At 45.0% G+C, this 15,361-nt stretch overlaps 1 protein-coding gene across 4 annotated transcripts in view; it reads left to right on the top strand.

Annotated features, from left to right (window-relative positions):
• The window catches only part of TRIP12 (thyroid hormone receptor interactor 12), a 101,030-nt gene that overhangs the window by 558 nt on the left and 85,111 nt on the right, over nucleotides 1-15,361 (top strand). The window lies entirely within an intron of this gene.

Here is a 15,361-nt window from a genome sequence, read left to right as displayed (position 1 = left end):
TCCTTCCCTCAGTGGGGCAGCGAGTCTCTGGCCTCCCCCCGTCTCAGTGGGGCAACCCTGGGGGTAGTCCCTGGCCTCCCCCCACCTCCTTCGCTCAGTGGGGCACCACTGGGTGTTAGTCCTTGGCCTCCCCCTGCTTCAGTGGGGCACTGGTGGGGGGGAGGCCAGGGACTACTCCCGCCCCCTTCCCTCAGTGGGGCACTGTTAGGGGGGCCGTCCCTGTTCTCCCCCATTTCTTTCCCTCAGTGGGGCACCTGTGGGGGGTGGAAGGAAGGGGCAGAGCCTGACAGAGGAGGCTGGTGCTGAGGTAGGCCTGGGGAGGAGAGAAGGGAAGGTGACTCCATGCGAGGGCCGTGGTGACTTGTGTGGGGGGGGGTCCTTTGAGAGGCTCCAGGAAGTGCTTGCAGTGAAGGGGCAGTTCATATGGGGCTGGAGGAGGAGGGGGGTGGTGGTGGGGGTGCTGCTGCTGATGGACAAGGAGCCAGGGTGGCATGCAGCAACAGAGCTGACAAAATGGCCAAATGGCTGCTTGGAGCTCACCGTGATTCAGCCCTTCCCTTTCTTTTCTCTCCTCTCTTCCTCCTCCTCTCTCCGCCCCAAATCCCGGAATCCTGATGGGGTGAATCTGCACCCCCATTCCCCCAGCAGTAGCCTCCATCCACTAGAGCACCACACTCCCAGCCACCCCCACCCCCCTTTCTCTTGCGATTTGGGCCTCCCCCAAACCTTTTTCTTTTCTCCTCTCTGCCTCCCCCCCCCCCCACATTAAGATTAGCTTTCTGGCTGTGCTAAATACAAAAGGACAGTGTCAGTGTTGACACTGCACTCGATTGGGATTACTTGTCTCTGCTCCCCACTCTTCCCACTGGCCACTGTTTCCCTAGAGGCCCATATTATTTCATTCTATTTATTTTCCTCCAAAGGAACTACTGAGGCTGCCATCCTGTGTGTGCTTTCCTGGGAGTCGGCCCCATTGAACTCAATGGGACTTACTTCTGAGTAGATGCACGTAGGATTGGGCTGTGAGTCCCGTTGAAGACACTTGGAAGGGAGAGGGAAGCAAACACAACAATAAAAAAACAAGAAATGCTAAATGATCAGTTGCCTCCATATTGGCCTGGCTTCTGGGACCACAAGGGGGGGGGGAAGCGTCAGAAACACCAAAGAAAAGGGGATCTTGTTCAATCGAGGCCTTCTCGGGACTGAATCCCAACACCGGAGCAGATTGTTTTCACCCCTGTAATTTTAGAGCTGGCTTGTGTTGCTGGTGCGCCTTCCAGAAGAAACTAGCTTGTGGCTTGTTTGCATAACGCATCGTATGTAGATAATTCACATTCTTGTTGTGTGCTTCTTCCCCATCCGAGTCCTTCTCACCCGACAGCGCTTGGAGTTCTCTGCCGACGAGTCCGGGACTAGCATTCAAACTGATCTCGGGGCTCTTGCCAACCCTGCAAGGCCAATCTGCCTGCTGTACAACTTTTATTGTTCCTTCCTGTTTTAACGACCAGCCTTGTTGGGGTGGGGATATTCTTCACAGTGGGCTTTTAAAGGCTTTGGGAACCTGGGGAGAAAAAAGTTTAGATTAGGAACAAGGAAACATTAGGGCAGAGAGAGTGGAAAGTTTTGTTAAAGGCTTTGGGAAAAACATCGATGTATGGAACAAAGGTCTTGCCTGTATTACAGAGGCCTACATACTAGGCCTGACTATGTCGTATTTACACAGAGGGGGGGAAAATGAAAGCTTGGCACTGGTCTAAAAGCATTCACTGTGTGGAATGCATTTCAAGAAACATTTCTAGACTCTCTGATTTCAGAATTGTTTTCATACTGCAGCGGTGTTTTAATATTTTTTTTTTAGGTTTTCTTAATGCAAGGAACTATCCTTGCATTCTCAGCTCTGATCATCAGTAGAAGTATTGATCTGATATTGATTTAGGGTTGTATCCCATTCTGTTTTGACAAAGTGATTTCCCTAACTGTGTCTTCATGTAGTTATTGGCCCTTGTGACAGTGTCAAGCCTGTCAGTTTTTTTTAAAAAGACAAAGGGGATTAAAGGGTAACATAGAGCTGGATTCAGTGCAGCAAAAGGGAAGGACCTTGCCTAGCCTTTGTAATGAAGGGGTTTTTCTTCAAAAGAAGACTTGATTAGGCTAATTTGTTTTACAGGCAAATTTGTGCATATAAATTGATTGTTAACAGAAATGTTGACTTTGAAAATACGATAGCAGGTGCCTTTTGGGAGGGGGGTTATTTTACAATTATATTCAAGTCCATGATTTTATTGTGTTGTGAATTGCTTTGAGTACAGAATTTTCTGAAGGAAGGCAACCAAGAAATTTGAACCTTTGGCTATTAAAACTTGAGACTTCAAATCTGTATTTTTAAAAGTGACTTGTACAAAATATTATGGATTGAGTGAGTTAGTTTACTTAACCTTCAATTAACTTAACTGTAACTTAACTACTGTAACATGTAGTTAAAAGCTTATATCTGTGCTTACTAAATGTTAAAACTGTATTTTGGGAGTATGCTCCATTGAAATCGTTGGAACTCCTGAGGGAATATGCCTAGCCTGAAACTTTACACTTGAAAATAGGCTATTGTCAAATTCCAAAATTTCAGGTGTGGCCAAGTGACTGAAATAAACCTCAGACTCAGTACTGTGAAGGAAGCTCTTTGTACATGCATTAGGAAAATGCTCCACTAAACAGAAGTAAACATACATAGGACCAAACAATTTACCAAAGTATTCTTTATGACACTATTTCTTTATCATGCATATTTGTAAAAGTAGATGATACCTTATGGGTAGCTTCTAGGGCAAAAGGGGGCGTATGAGTGAGAAATAGCAGGAGGTGCCCTTATCTATCCTGGTTCTCCCCGTCCTGTTCTTTCTTCTCCCAGGTTTACCCTGCTTACACTCTTCCTTCCTGTTGGTGTTGGTGTCCTGTTGGTGTATGTGCATGTGAACACACACTGGTGGCGGGCTCGCATGTTCCAATGGCCCTATTAACAAATAACCTTTTCCCAAACTCCTATGGCACTCCTGCAGACCATTTATGTCACACCAATGTGCAGTGGCACAGTGGTTGAAAACTGCTGTAATAGGTCAGTGGATGTGGGTAGCATGGAAAAACAAGTGTAACAAAGTGGCACTGATCATTCTAGGAGGAACTTCGTTTTTATATATACTCATGGCATATAATAAATGTGGCTAGTGTTACATACTAAGCATTGCAATGCTGGGAATAACTCTAGTGCATTGTCACCTTGCTTTGCAAACTTGATTTTGGCACCCAGAAATGAAATATTCTTTAAACCCAGGGATGACCACTTTTCTGCTATATGTTTTGGGGCAGTGGAGAAGAGGTTTTGCAAAATGAAATTGCAACATGGAAGGAAGAGAAGGTTGTAGAAAGGCTTAAATGACTTGCACACACCTGTAACTTTCTTGTTGCTTGAAATGAGAGGTCAGTCTGAAATGGATAGCTTCCACCAGGGCTCTTAAAGATCAAAGACATTAAGGAAAAGGCCATTCTTGAAAACAATCTTGTTCCTTCAAGAGGAAACTGTTTAAGAGTTCTGGCAAATTTCAAGGTATCAAACTTTATGGAGATTTTCAGGTGTACTTGACAGCTGGAGCCCTAATGATTTAGGACAGTGGTTCTGAAACTGAGTTGCAACCCAAAAGTGGGTCATGATCCAGTTTTTGGTTGGTTATGTAACACTGTCTGAGCACTGCTGAGCTTCTGTGTTGTTGAGTTTTTGCATATGAATTTTTTAAATCACAAAAAGCCTGCCCTCCAGAGGTGTTTTCATCAGCAAGAATACTATGCGACTTGGCCCGTAGCTGGCCAAACACCACTAAGCAGAGTGGTTGGTGGCCTTTGGCCTGCTCTGGGATGTCGCATGGTGCTCTCGCTGATAAAATCACACTTTGGAGGAAGGCTTTCTGTGTAAAACAAAAAAAAGAAGAGAAAATGCAAAAGCTCAGCAACCCAGAAGTTTTTGTAATGTGATGTCATCACATTGCCTCCATCATGTTGCTGAGCTCAGTGCTGAAGGTGGGTTGTAGGCTAAAAAGACTGAGAACCTCTGATTTAGTATATTAGATCACACAGCACTGGGCGCCTGATAGTATCACTGTATCACAGATCGTTATTAACTAGTTCGTTCCCTCTCCCTATGAAATCTTGGCACAATAATCTGTTGTGTGATTGGATACTAAGGGTCTCAAATGCTGAATTTTTGACACCCTCACTAAATTGTGGTTTCCAGGATTTGTTGGAGCTAAATTGCTATAAAACCAGTATGTATATAGAGTGCATATCCACAATAGCCAGGTTGAAATTGTTAGCTCTTGAGCAAGCTGTTATAATTTTAAGTGAGCAGTTGGGTAGCGGTATGACTGAAAATGGGCCAATCAAATTGTCAAACCTGGGTGTAAACGTGAATAAATGAAGTGTTGCATCTTCAGAAGCATATTGGAATAGTGGTCAATCTGACTAAGGGCTAATTCTAACCAACTTTCCAGTTCTTATGCAGCTGTGCCAATGGGGTATGTGCTACATCCAGTAGTGGGTGGGTAGTCATGGAAGCCTCCTCAAGATAAGGGACTACATTGTGGCTGCATTGATGCTGGGAAGTCTAATAGGATTGGGCTCTAAGAATCTGGGCCTCTAACAATGTTCTGTGCAAGGGATGGCTGGCTTGTAGCCCTCTGGCAATGTTATCTGATCTTCAGTAGCCTACTAAATTCTAAACTAAGGTGTGGTAAGAATTTTGTGCAAGAATCTGGAGAACAGACTATTTCCTCCAAATGTAGAAGTTAATCCAGCCTCTTGCAAAATATGGAATACATAGCTGTAAGAGTGTTTTTATGGGCGAGCGCTTCGCAGAGGTACTTAGACTACCTTTGGTCTGGCTAGAGGTGCCTGTTTTAATAGCTTCCTAAGCTTCCTTGGATCATCTGGATGACTCAAATGATCCAAGGTGTATGCATGCATGTGTGCACTTTGTCCCCCTTGAGCATTTTCATTTTGTATACGTATTTAGCTTTGACAATGCCATTGCATTGAGTTACTTCATTTACTGTACTTATCACACATCTTTAATCAAAGTTAGTTCCTCATTTGCCATGCTAGTTGGTAGCCTTCATTTAACAAAGTGCAGTTGCCCCTTGCCTTAAGTGCAGTTGACTCCTGTAAGTTCAACTTCATGCAGTTGGCAAAAAAAAGTAGTGGACCTGCTGTCCCACTTATTAATACATGCCTGAGGGTGAGCACAAGGTTGGTGAATGAAGCTGCTCTTTCCTCCATGGATTTAATTTCTTGCCTGTGTCTCAACTTTTAAAGAGAGAGTGCTGTTTTCCAGATGTGAAGGATCTTCAAGGCAATTTATCTGTGTTTAATTTGTACCTGAAAACTGCTCTTACAAAAAATCCAAATAACACTTATTACATTAATTTGATTAGGAAAATTTTTTAACTCATTCCAAAGCTATTCCATATTCACACCAAAATTGCCCTAAGTGCCCAATAACATAAGGCAGTGGTATTCAAACTGGGGCGTCACGATTCCCCAGCCTGTGGGTCCTGGCCTCTGCCCCCTTAAGGGGCGGGAGCAGCCAGGAGACAGGGGGAAGGCAGTGGTGCGATCCATAGGATTGCGCCGCTCAGGGGGCTGCAGGGGCTTGGGTGCACTTGCCCAAGCCTCCTGCAGCCTCCTGGGGGTGTGTGGGGAGCCCTGCGCAACCTTCGGCAGGGCTCCCCAGGCCAGGAAAAGTGAAAGCGGAGCAATCGCACCTTGCTTCGCAGAACCGGAAGCGGAGCACGATCGCTCCGCTTTCCCTCCTGACGGGGCTGCAGGGACTGGGCTGCACCCTCCAGTCCCTGCAGCAGCCGTCCCTGTGTGCGGGGAGCCCTGCGCGAGCGCCTGCAGGGCACCCCAGGTCAGGGAAAGGGGGAGTGGGGTGATCGTGCTCCACTTTTGTGGAGGCAGAGCAGAAGGCTCCACTCTCCCTTTCCCGGGATGCCCTGCAGGCGCTCGCACAGGACTCCCCGCACACAGGGACGGCTGCTGCAGGGACGAGTGTGCATCCCAGTCCCTGCAGCCCCCTGAGTGACGCGATCCTGGGGATCACACTGCTGCCTTCCCCCTGCCCCTGCTGCCTCCCCCTGCCCCTGCAAAGACTTACTGCGGGTTTCAAACTCCAGAGAGTTTGAAAACCGCAGACATAAGGAGTTGTGCGACACAGTAAAATAGAATAAGTAAATTTAATAACATTAGATAGCCCATTTCCAAAATCATCGTTTTTAACACTTTACTGATGCTATGTCAGAATGCCAGATGCAAAGGAGGGCACCGGATTGAGGTCTCTTGTTATCTGGTCTGCTCCCTGGGGCATTTGGTGGGCCACTGTGAGATACAGGAAGCTGGACTAGATGGGCCTATGGCCTGATCCAGTGGGGCTGTTCTTATGTTCTTATGATGATAATCTTTCAGAAATTCTAGCATTACATAACAAAGTTTAGCACTTCATGCTTTAGTTGCAATCTATGAGCAACTAACTTTGGTGTTTCACCTGTTATACTTTTACCATGGGGTTTTCATCTTCCATTCTTTATGACCCATATTCTTAGTAATTTTTAGAAATAACACAAAACAAATACACAGTAAAAGGGAGCATTTAATACATGTGCCTTGAAAGTGTGGGGGCACACTGCCCATGTGTCTCACACAGAGGACACAGCTTCCTGAGCCGTGCTTCATTTCTTGAGGGTCTTGAAGAGCACTTCCCCCAAAACCTGCAGGCGCACACCTGAAAAGCTGGTCCTCTGTCCTGGGGGGGGGGGGGAATCCAAAATTTGATCCAACTTCCTACTCATGCAAGACAAATTGTCCCCTTCTCTGTCCCCAGAGTTCAAAGCAGAGGGAAGGCCTACCCATTGAGTAAAATAGCAAGTAGACCTTGCCTTCATGAGGGACTTGGTCATCTCCTCCCAAACATTCCCGGAACTTATATTGAAATTTTAGGTATGGATGAAGAGGAATGGTCTTAATATGTGCAGGAGGGAGATACATGAACATCTTGTAGCAAATTTACTGATAAGAGGCAAGAACGTACACATAATTTTAGCTTTAGGTGTTGACTCTGGAACAAATAAGATGAGGGATGAGGGCATGATTGCTCTGCAAGTAAGAGCTGATTATACATCAGGTGTGATTGTTTGATCATAGACTTTTCTGTAGCATGAAGTTGCTGAACTTGATATACAAAGCAACAAACCTTTTGGGGCTACTGTGGTGTTCTTGCGTTTAATGGATAGGAGTACATAGGATAAAAAGTTTTTGGTCATGTTGTCTATTCATATGGCTTTTGATATTGCCCACTATAGGCTGTCCTATGTTATTGCTTGGTTTATTGGTGATGTTTGGGCCCAAGTAGGACATTCTATGTTCCAAGAAATACTTGAAAGGTGAGGAGCCTGAGGTTGTGATGAACCAGGCAGAATATTGTCAGTCTATGACGAGTACCTGTGTTGCTTGCTTTTATCCTCTTTCAGGATGGTTTGTAATACATTCTTCATTTACAACTGAATTGATAGAATCATGGATGGGATCTAAGACCATGAGAACATTTGGACCTATTAATTCAGCTGGTTCTAATTATTGGAATGGCACCAACTCAGTTTTAGGAGAGAAGGAATAGACTGTGATGTAAAGAGATCCTGTTAATTTATCTGTCTAAAGTATGTTATGTTATTGGACTGAGACCTGGGATAAACAAGAGTTTGTATAGATGCGCTGCCCATTCAATGTATACTGTCTAGGACAGTGGTTCTCAAACTTTGAGGGAGCTTTACTCCCTCAGTAAGTTTTTGTGTGGGAGGGGCTAGGGCAGTGACGCCATCCCCAGGATGGAGCTGGTGAGGGGGGGTGCTTGTGACTTACTTTCAGAAGGCAGGGCTGCAGGAGCTGCGGGCAGCCCTGCGCAGCACTGCACAGTGCTCTCCAGTGCTCCCCAAGGCTTGGAACATTCGGAGAAAGTGGGTGCAAAGCACTTCCATTTTGCAGGAGGCGCTTTGCCAGTGGTGTCACTAGGATCTGTGTCACCTGGTGTGGGAGGCCTGTGCATCACCCCGTGCAGTGGGTGGGGCAATGCCCCAGGTGATGGGTGTGGTGATGTACCATCGCCCCGCCCCCTGGTTTTTTGGCTGTACCTTTTGTTAGACTACAGATATTTCAATGTGGTTTGTCTCATTGCATTCTGCGTGAAATTGCACATTGATTGATATATAACATGATGGTCTTATTCCTCCAAATTCTGATTTTAGTGATTTTGAAAACTTGTGGAGTCACACACGCGTGTGCGCGCGCATACCCCGTGTCAACTTACTAACACCTTATTGCAGCAGTTCTCAAACTTTTAGCACTGGGACCCACTTTTTAGAATGACAATCTGTCCAGGACCCATTGGAAGTGATGTCATGGCCAGAAGTGACATTATCAAGCAAATTAAAATAATTATAAATTAAATTAAAATAAAAGAAATAATTAAATAAGGGGGAGCCAGTCCTGTTCCACCAAGTGAATCTACTCTGAAGTAAATCCTATTGTGGTCAATGGGGCTTACTCTCAGGAAAGTGTGGGTAGGATTGCAGCCTGTGGGCCCAATCCTATGCATGTCAACTCTGAAGTAAGTATGCCTAATAAAGGTTTTGTTGACTGAAGTAAGTCCCATTGTGGTCAATAGAGCTTACTCTGTAGTCTGCCTGCAATAACAACCCCCCAAAAAGAATCAGTAAGATTTCCAGCCCTTCTATTTCAGGCACATCAGAATAAAGACCCACCTGGCTTCACAAGTGCAAAATAGAAAACTTTCCCCTTACCATTCAAGCCTCTTTTTTGTTCTTTTTAGGGGGGGGGAGGCTGCCTTCTGGAGCAGCTGCATCGGATCGGGACCATTCTGGTGTCCTCACATTCCCCTTTGCCTGGCCTGGCCTGACCACCAGCCAAGGCACATCTGCCTACTTGCGAGTAAACGCGACTGATGCTGCTTTGCTTTCCATAGGGCTCCATAGACTGGGAGGGAGGAACCTCCTTCTCCAGTGTTTTTGGGGGCTGCACTCATTTGATGAGGACCATTCTGATGTCCTTGGAGCCTCTCAGCCTGCCTCAACTAAGGCAAGTCTGCCTACTCATGAGTAAATGCAGCCACATGACTTTGTTTTGGGCTCAGACTTGCAGCTGGAAGGGGGAGCTTCTTGGGTGTTTTTTTGGGCTGTATTCATTGGATTGGGACCATTCTGGTGTTGTTGGATTCCTCTCAGCCTGCCCTTTCTGACGGACTATGGCAAGTATGCCTACTCATGAGTAAATGCGGGATACGGCTCCCTTTCAATAGGGCTCCATTCATTTTTTTCTTCCGGTTTTTTGGCCATAACTTTTGAACGAAAGGAGCGATTTCCGTTCCGTTTTTTGTACTGCACTCCGTCGGCCATTCTGCATCCAATGGTGTATGGCATTACAGGGTAGCTCCTAACCCTGCGATGTTAGCATATCCTCCCCCTAGGGCGCGTCACCCCCCTGGGGACGTCACCTGGAGCAGCCCGCACCCCCTCTAGCAATGCCAGTGCACTTTGCGCCTGCTTTCAGTGAAAGTTACTTCTGAAAGTAGGTCACAAGCACCCCTCTCGCCCTCCCCAAATGGATGAGATCCTGGGGATTGCTTCCCCGCCTCTCCCCTTCTCCCACCCCTTAAAGGGATGGGGGAATGGTTACACACACACACTGGTGGGTCACAACCCACCAGTTTGAGAACCACTGCTCTAGGAGATCTGATCTTGGGTATTATGTTGAGTTAGCTTGGGCTGTTGTTCTGGGTTATTAGCACGTTTGGCAATACTAACTGTTCAGAAATGGCTTGTGGCTTTTAACCCTAAGTTAAACTCATTTATCCTGAGTAATACATATTCCTGTACATATTGGACAGTTTAGATTGCTCTGTAAATGGGTAGCTTGGACCTGGTGACACTGCTGTGGTGGTTGAATTTGCCTCTTTGAGAGCATAGATCCCTTCGTGGATGATGTGCAGGGTGGCCTGAGATCTTTTGGTTCTGAAGTTTTTGTCAGTGCTCTTGTCCTCATCCCATATCCTTTGTACTTGAATTGGCAGCACTTAGTCTCTTTGTGCTCAGCCAGCAGGCCTCTCTTCCACTTGCGTTTGAAAAGTAACAGGGAGGGAAGAAGAGCAGTGGAAAATGATGGACTTTATGGAACAACTTATCTCCTTTTTGTAGTAGTAGTGGCAGGCAGCACCATGCAGTCAATTGGTGGATAGAAGCTCACCAATTGCTTGCTTGTGCAGCAGTGTTGCCACCACTAGACTCCCAAATCACTGTTTTGACAGACGTGAGGTGAGTGGTCCTTTTCCTGTGTCATCAGCAATTAGGCAGGTATCTGCCATCTGAGGTCACATAACACCAGAACCAGGGGACATCCACGGGAGTTGAGTGTTGTAAGAGTTAGGGCAGACTGAAGAAAATATTTCTTTACCCAGCGTGTAATTAGTTTGTGGAACTCTTTACCACAGGAAGTAGTGATGGCACCTTGCCTGGATGCCTTTAAGAGGGGATTGGACAAATTTCTGGAGGAAAAGTTCATTACGGGTTACAAGTCATAGTGGGTAAGTACAAGCTCTTGGATTTAGAGGCAGTCTGCCTCTGATTAGCAGATGCAGGGGAGGACACCAGGATTCAGGTTATCTGGTGTGTTCCTTGGGGCATTTGGTGGGCCACTGTGAGATATAGGAAGCTGGACTAGATGGGCCTTGGCCTGATCCTTATGTTCTTATGACCACTTCAGTTTGCCTCATGCTGAGAGTACTTCTACTAGTGAGCTAGGTTAACTAGGGAGCCAATCAGATGTTAGAATTCTCTGCCCACATTTCCATGAGGACATATTCCAGGGTGGACCTTGGCTATTGATGTAGTTGATCTTGGGGAGCCTCTTCTACTAAATTGCCACACTTACCTATAGTTTGTGGAAAGTGAGAAGATGGCTGAGGCATATTGCATTCAGTCTATTCTGCAGCAATGAAGACTTGGCTAATGCAGTGGCAGCAGAACTGTTTTTGTAGTTCATGCCTTAATAAAGGTACATTAGCTGCCTGGAGACAAAGCCATTTTTTGCTTGCTGTGGCATGTATATTATTTATTTGGCATGATCATTTGGCTCTGCTGTGGTAAATGCATTCATAGTTTGAGGTGTCTGAAGCTTGGTTTTGGTCTTTTTGAATTGATTTCAAGTAATCATGTAGTGACTGTTCAGTATTATGTGGGTTGAGCTAGGCTGTCATTTGTAAGTTGGACTCTTGCCTATCCTCATTTGTGAAAGCTGCTGGGGGAATGAGTTCTCTGACACCTAGCTCAGGGTTAGCATGCTAGATGGTCTCAAAGCTATTTAGCCTTGCTCAGAAAATGGCTAAGGACACGGACTGCTAAGCCGTTTGTCACCCTTTCTCTGGCATTCTTACTTTATAAACGAAGATTCAGCAAGTGGCTTCCCTGTAACTTGAGGATGCTTGGATACCATCTGTTTTTGTTGGAATCTTGTTAAAGTGTAATACTGAATTTGCCGTTGTGACTTTAGTCGAGCTCATTGACCCTCTGCAGCCTTTTTTTTTGCAGGGGGAGGGGTTGTGGTTACTGTAGTATCTGGCAGCTATGAGTAGTAGTGGTGGTTCTTTCTTGGCATGGATGTCCAGATTATGGTGAAGAGTAGTTGTTGTGAAGGAGATGACACTTCTTAACTTTGACTTTCTTTTAAGTTTTGCAGGGTAGCATCCTGCTCCACATATACTATGCCAGTAAGAAAAATGACGTGGACTGATTGGTGTACCCTGTCGGGGGCACCACAGCCCTTTCCTGCCACCATTTTTTCTTTTTTTCAGGCCTGTTTTCGAAGCCTTTGAAGGGCTGGGGAGGCTGCCCAAAGCCTCCTTGTCCCCAGAAGACATTAGGAGGTCTTTAGAATGCCAAAAAACAGCACTTCTCATTTTCATGGAAAAACTGAAAATGCCATTTTTCAGGAGGGGGTGACATTGTGGTCCTGTGTCCCTAGGTGGCACCAGGTCCACACCTGCAATTAGGCTGACTTTGTGTCATAAGTACATTTATGAAATCCAGTCTTGCACTAGATGCAAAGGGTATTACTTATGTCTAGCATGTTTAGTATCTGACAGTGGGTGGTGACAAAAATATGTTAATTCAGTGGTTCCCAAACACTTTAGCACCAGGACCCATTTCGTAAAATGACACTCTATTGGGACTCACCTAGCTTAACAAGACTAGAAAGGAAAGTTTCACTTGACCAGCTGCTCAAGCCTCTCTGTGTGTGGGGGACGACAACTGCCTTCTGATGACTTGCTGAGCTTCACATTCATTGGGACCAGTCTAGTAGCCTTCAGTTAGCATAAAATAGCAAATTTGTATTACCTTGTCTAAAGAGAACTGCACATCTTAACAGCTTTGTATTTGATAGGATGGGGAAGTTGGGTGTATGAGATTATAAAAACTTGATGGGCAAGGCTGAGCTGATGACTCAACAAGTGTCTTTAGAACATTGCATGGCTTACATGGTATACATGTAAATTATGGGTATGTAAAAGTATTTTAGTTAGGGGAATGTGGTGCATATGTATTGTAACAAATTTAGTTCATGTTTGTCACCGTTGTAGGTCCCGAAACATGAGTTGGATAGTTATAGAATCATAGAGTTATAGAGTTAGAAGGGACCTGATAAGGTTCTACAAGACTGCAGAATCCAGCTTCCCAAATCTTTCCAGATCTCTATATTATGGTGTATCGTATGGAAACTCTTCTTCCCATGAAATAAAGTGGACTCTATGGTAGTCTGAATTCCTGGGTAATTGTGACCTATGTAGAGTTGCTATATTTGTTTAGATATTTGGCATCTAGCTTTGAGTGCTTTGGAGCATTTGCAGAGCTGCTCCCAAAGGAAAACTGTTTCTAGACAGGATTATAGATCAAAGTGTCCCATACCAAGAACCTTTTCTTCCTGAGAAGAACGCTGCTTTGCTTATTTATGTGGAATCTAGTGTCCTGTGTTTCACCTTCAGCCTACTTGTCTATAGTCACATTTATTGCACAGATGTTACACTAACTAAAAAATAGCCTGTGGGGAGAAGATACTTGAACTTCCCCCTAGACTGAGTTGTATGTATAGTATCCAGGAGATGAACATCTATGAATGTAAAATAGTCCCAGCATCCTTTATAGTTTTCTTATTTAGCAGTAGAACTTTATGAGAGAACTCAGTTTGTTCATATACTTGTATTCTTAAGAAGGCTTCATAGAGCACAAATGCACTTGATGTAAATCTTGATGTAAAAGTTCGGTTAGTTAGCAGTCCTAAAAATTGTGAGGAATGTGATTGTATATGTGTATTGTGCTTTTTCTAGAGTCTTGTTCAAAGTAGGAGAATGTGAACCTCATGATCTTATAAGAATGGGAGAAAACAGTAGGTATTATAGAGCAAATGGTGTGCACTCTTGAATTAGTTTAAGTGGTAGGGTGAAAATTTTTCTGATTTTTCCCCCCTTCCAGTGGTTTTTCTTTTGCATTTTTCCACATATTTTGGACCTTTCTATTACCTAGGAGGCTCCTGTATGGGATTCATCATCCTGATGGGTCTTCTGGATCATTTGAATGATGTAGCCATAATTATCTTGTGGTTTGCCCTTTTTCTTTGTCACCAACTGACCGGTAAACCAAAAGCTTGGCTTTGAGTCACCTCATTGGACCATAAGAATGGCGTGATTTGGTAGAACAAGAAATTCAAGTGACTTGTGTAACCCCAATCCAACAAGTGTAACTGGGTTGCACAGGTTGTGTAAAGTGGGGTCATACACTTTGTGCATTTGCTAGATGAGACCTCAAGATGGTGTGAAGAATACAGTGATGAAGGTCACCTGACTAGGTGTAAGGATCAAGATCCTGGACTAGCATGAATACTTGGTGTTGGAACAGTACCCAGTAAGCTGCCTTAGTGTTCTGTTTCCGACTGCTGTTTAACCTTCACCACAGTTTCAGGATGAAACTAAATGGAAGTCAGAGTTGGTTACTAGACACTGCTTTGTGCTTATCTGTCTGCCACCACAGGTTGCTGGGGTGAATCTAACTACAGGACTGTGAACCAAAAGATACTTCTCCTGTGGTTATCAGATGATGCAATAAAGTAGCCTACTGCTTGCCTATAGGCATTCTTGGTTTCAAGAAATATTTAATCAGATTACCAGCTTCCTTGTCCTAACTCTATTGTATATATTAAGGTGAAAATGGCAGGTTGCAAAGAAAAAAGGGAGGGATGTCTATATTAGTGATCCTCTATCATGGGCTATCCAGACGTGGTGTTAAGTGTGTGGGACACTGCTTAAATGCATAACCTTGCGTGCATTATATACAATAAGATGCACTTCCAGTTGCCTAGGCGAGTGTTACTTAGAATGGGAGGGTTTATGCTTATACCAAAACATTAGTTGAACTTGCTCTCTAAATGTGGACTTAATTGCATCAAGTTGCAATGTTCTGGAAGCTGAGCCTGGCCTGTGGTGGAAATACTAACCTGATGATGTATATTCTGCTATGCTTACTAGATGCACAGTTCTGCTGAATTAAAAGGATCAGACTACATGGAAATTCCTGTGGCTACTGCCAACTGAAGAAATGTTATGCCTGCAAGGGTTTATGGTGCATTAAATGCTGCACATAGTTTAGCCTTAAGTATGTGTATACATGTACAGGTGCAACCTATTTATCCACGGATTTTTTATCTGCAGATTTATCTCAACTTGGGTGGGGGGAATTCAAAGTTGAACACACCTTTGCCTCCTTTGCCCTTAGCTGGTGTCTCGCTCCATTTCAAGGCAGCCTAAAACACTGCTCTGCCTCACACAGGCAGGGAAATAGCCCTGGAGTCATGGAAGAGGTTCCACTTGCAAAGGACCAGTAACACTCCTGGATCCACTGAGCCGGGGAAGGGGGGGAACCTGTGTAGCCAGAACACGTGCGGCAAGGTGGAGTGTGCATGCTCTCTCTCGCGCTCTCTCTCTCTCTCTCTCATACACTCATACACAGGGGCAGGTGTGGTAGTGACAGGAGATTGCTTTAAAAAACCCATGGAGCGTTTGCCAAATCCCCCCCTTCAGACTGAGTTGGTGCAGGCTCTCCATACTTCAGCCTACGCATACAAAACAGCCCAGCAAGCAAGTCTTCCCAGCAAGCCAAAGCAGGAGATTTAGGCTACAATCCCTTCCACACTTTCCTGGGAGTAAGCCCCA

This window comes from Tiliqua scincoides, chromosome 3, assembly GCF_035046505.1.
Source record: "Tiliqua scincoides isolate rTilSci1 chromosome 3, rTilSci1.hap2, whole genome shotgun sequence".
Taxonomy (NCBI): Eukaryota; Metazoa; Chordata; class Lepidosauria; order Squamata; family Scincidae; genus Tiliqua; species Tiliqua scincoides.
Note: the sequence above shows the minus strand (reverse complement) of the source record. Positions and strands in the feature narration are given on the sequence as shown.